Below are 4,617 nucleotides of genomic sequence, written 5' to 3' on the forward strand. Positions count from 1 at the left end.
AGACACTATTCGTGTCTCGCCCTAGGCGCGAGACACGACTGGTGTCTCTCTGTTATTTTGCCTCTAACTCTCTCATCCGATCTCAGAATGAAGTGATTCAAGATGTGTTAAACAGATGGAGGAGAGATCTATAACTTTCCATAGGAAAAATACACATGGAGTGAGAAAGACATGAGTGGCACTTTATTCTTTATGGGTAAAATGTAACTCTCGGTCAAGTCGTTTCTATGCTATTTTGCCATCCCGTTGACTCGTATGCTTTGCCAACTCGCTTCATGCACTTGTTAGCTTCACTATAGTATTGGATAATACTCCTTGACTTGGATAATGATGTTCATCATCTTTTTTTCGTTTCGAGCTGCATATGGGAACCTATAAGCAATTTTTGAAGCCTACATAGACTACCCGGTAACGTGTGTTAGACGAAAACTTATCTCTAATTAGGAATTAATATAAGGTCCCCTAGGTATGAATCCTGGTATCTTTTTCATGGCAAAAGACTAACCGACAACGCATGTTAGGCATAGACTTATCTTTAATTAGGGATTGAGATAAAATCCCCCAGACATGGATTCTGGTGTCCTTTTCGTGAAGAATGACTTACCGGCAACGTGTGATAGGCGTAGACTTATCTCTAATTAGGAATCAAGATAAAGTTCTCTAGACATGAATTTTGGTGTCCTTTTCGTGGCGAAGGACTAACCGGCAACGCGTGTTAGGCGTAGACTTATTTCTATTCAGGAATTAAGATAAGTTCCCCCAGACATGGATTCTTGTATCCTTTTCGTGATGAAAGACTAACTGATAATGTATGTTAGGCGTAGACTTATCTCTATTTAGGAGTCGAGATAAAGTTCCCCATACATGAAATGCATGGATTTTTGTGTTAATGAGTTGTGTTGTGTCTTCTCTTGGGGCAAAGACGAACCCAATTTTGTCTTCTCTTGGGGCAAAGACGAACCCTGTGCTAGAGAGGAAGAATTTTATATTCTATCTCTGGGTACAAAAGAAACTCAAAGTGATATCTCTGCTTCGAGAATCTGAATGACGAAACTAACAGTGGGATCTTCACTCTGAGAATCGAAAAGATTTAGATAACCCTAACTGTTTAAAGGTTTAGTTATCTAATCTGAAAATGAATTTCTCATTTATCAAGATGAAATTCCAACTTTAGCCCTAACTGTTTAAAGGTTTGATCAAAGGGGAGATTGAGACGATCCTAACTGTTTAAAGGTTTGATCGCTCGATGTGGGTGGAAGCCTCTCATTTATCAAAATGAGATTCTGGTTTTGGTCCTAACTGTTTAATGGTTTGACCGAAGGGGAGGTTGGAACGATTCTAACTATTTAAAGGTTTATTCATCCAAAATTTTTTTGGTGGACATCTCGTTCATGGAAGGAATCGAAAGGAGATTTTGGCTGTGGTTCTAACTGTTTAAAGGTTTGACTAAGATGGACTTTAAGACGATCCTAACTGTTTAAAGGTTTGATCGTTCGATGTGGGTGGAAGCCTCTCATTTATCAAAAGGAGATTCTGATTTTGGTCCTAACTGTTTAAAGGTTTGACCGAAGGGGAGGTTGGAACGATTCTAACTATTTAAAGGTTTAATCATCCAAAAAAATTTTGGTGGACATCTCATTCATGGAAGGAATCGAAAGGAGATTTTGGCTGTGGTCCTAACTGTTTAAAAGTTTGACCAAGATGGATTTTAAGACGACCCTAACTGTTTAAAGGTTTGATCGTTTAATTTTTTTTGTGGAGCTCTCATTCACGGAAGGAATTGAGAGGGGATTTTGGCTGTGGTCCTAACTGTTTAAAGGTTTGACCGAGTTGTAGCGGAAGTGGAGGTACAAATAATAGTGAGAGTGTTGACTTGTACAAATCACTCAGCGTGGGTTTTGCAAAGGAAGATTAATCCAGCAATGTGATCAAATCTCATCTCGGCGATAGAGTGCTTTGAAAGTCACTGCAAGAGTTGGTGAAGTTGATCCCAACAATGGGATGCGCTTCATCTTTGGAAACATTCAGAGCCCAAGTGAGAGTTTCTTGTTCATTACCCTTTTTGTAATGATCGAGAAATGATAACTCAGAAGGTTTGCTATCATCAGGAGTAATAAGTTGATTTCAGGTTATCCTTAAGAATACCAGACATAGTATTCTTCCAGGAACTTTCCATCAAGTAGGTTATCCTGAATGTACTAGAGATAGTACTTTTTTGGGAACTTCACTTTTGTGGGCAATGCTGTTGTTCTTGATACAGAATCAGGTCTTGGTTTCTGACTTTGTATTTCTCTCTAATTTCGTATCAACCCCTAGCTCTTTGGCGAAACTAAGTCCAATGGGGAGCACACTATTTTTAGCCACGTCGTTAGGTTATTCTTAAGAATATTATGTGTAATATTCTGTAGTAACTTCTCATGTCGGGTTATCCTTAAGAATATTATGTGTAATATTCTCTAGGAACTTCGAGTTGAAGATCAATGCTGCCATTATGAATATGTATATAATGGTAGGCATATACCCCTCAGAGGTTGGGGAAATAGTTTATATTTGTATACTCGTTGGAGTATCAGGGAGCAGTTTAACCTCATATACCTGTCGGAGGAAGCTAGGTTATTCTTAAGAATATTATGTGTAATATTCTCTAGGAACTTATCGTCAAAGATAAGGGACAGTTTAGCCTCATATACTAGTTGGAGGTTTGGAAAATAGATTATACTCGTATACCCTTTAGAGTGAATGGAGAAGCAGTTTATACTCGTATACTCTTTAGAGTTTCAGATGTCCTCATTTGGCTTGTTTTGCCGTTATGATGCTGGTGTCGATTAAGGCATGGATTTTGTTTTTGAGACCGAAGCAAGCATTGGTAGGATGAAGAACCCTCCTGTAGTATGCATGGTATTTTAGATTTGTAATTCTCTTAGCTCCCTCCTAATCTTTAATAGGTGACAGCTCGATTCTATTATTGTTCAAGAGGTACTTGAAGATGGCTGGAACCTCACCATCCTTGAAGGAGTACTTTTTTTTGAGTCTAGGATCCGGAGTCCTTCACTATTGTTGAGGTTGTTGTTGTAACATTTGATTAATATCAACAGCTGCTGCATGTGTCTTTCCCTTACCACGATAAGCAAAATTTGAGTTCGAGGGGTTAGTCATCAGTTGGCCTCTTTTAAGTTTTTTTCTTTTGAGAAAACACTCGGCTTGTTCTCCTAGCAACTTAAACTCCTAACAATTTTTGGATGGTGAGACTCCTAGGGCTTCCAACACATCAAGGGAGAGATTGTTGTGGCAGGTCTAGAGTATAAACTCCTCTGTGATCGAATCTCAACAATTTATTGTCTTGTTCCGAAAGTGTTTGACGAAGTTGTTGACCATCTCTCTGTCTTTATTCTTCTCATCGGACAAAGTGTTCCGATCGACACCTTAGTGTTATCGTCAAAAAGTTGGTGAGAAACATGCCATCCATATCGTCCCAGCTATTGATGCATCCCGATTTGAGACGGCGGTACCAATCGAAGGAAGCTTCGTAAAGAGTGCTAACGAATGACCGGACCATCAAGGGTTCATTACCAGAGATCATGTCTAGGTGGGACTTGAATTAGATTAAATGTTGAGTAGGTGAACCTCTCCCATCGAATGGTGTCAAGTTGATCAGGTTAAACTTTGTCGGATACGGAATTGATTGCCACTCTCTAGGATACGGACATGGAATCTCATTCTTCTTCAACTCTTGAGTAGACATTAAAGCGTTGATTTTGCTCTCGAGGTCTTTTATCTTATTGTCCTCACCTATATTCTCCTTCGGCCGATTCTATGGAAGAACAATGGGACCACCCCTAACGTTGTTATTCTCGGGTGGACCACCCCCAGCGTTCTTGTCAATGGGAGGGGTATCGGCGTTGAGATTTTCATCCACATCCAAATTACTACCTGTCTGATTCGCATTGTTACGGCGACTGGATTCACCAAGCTGATTGGATAAGGCCTGAATCTATTGGTCATGCACATCCCTCATCCGTTGCATGGTCAACTCCATTTCAACTTTGAATTCTTCCTTCTGCTTGTTTAAAGCTTCTTGGAGCAGTTGAGCCATTTGTTCAGTAGTGACCATAAATGCCTCTCGAGCTTGTCCCATGCTAGACATTGTATTGTTAGAGGTGATTACAGAGTTAACATCTGATGTTTCATCATCTGAGGATTACCTTCTATTCGACCTGGGTCTTCTAGTTCCTGATCGTAACCAAGAGATGCGCTGATGCCTCCGTGAAAGAGTCAGGGCTGAAACTCCTTGTTAATTTTCCTTTATCGGTCATGTTGATGGTAACTTATGAGAGTTCATCATCCTGAACGGTTGACCTTCTTCTATGGAAGCATCTTGATCTAGGCTTTGACACTTCAGTGGAAAGTCTCTCAAATACTGAGACCCTCTGTCGAGCGGTCTTGGGGCAGCTACATTCTGATAATACGGCACTGATGAGTCTCTCGCATGGACAATGAGAACTTGTTTCTAGAGAACTTTTCTTCCGAGATTTGTTCATACCCCCAGTCTGATGGCGCGATTCGTCGGCATGATGACCGGAGCACTCCATCTCTTGTTGGTGTGATTTATCAGGTACA

Source organism: Asparagus officinalis, chromosome 9 (genome assembly GCF_001876935.1).
Source record: "Asparagus officinalis chromosome 9, Aspof.V1, whole genome shotgun sequence".
NCBI lineage: Eukaryota > Viridiplantae > Streptophyta > Magnoliopsida > Asparagales > Asparagaceae > Asparagus > Asparagus officinalis.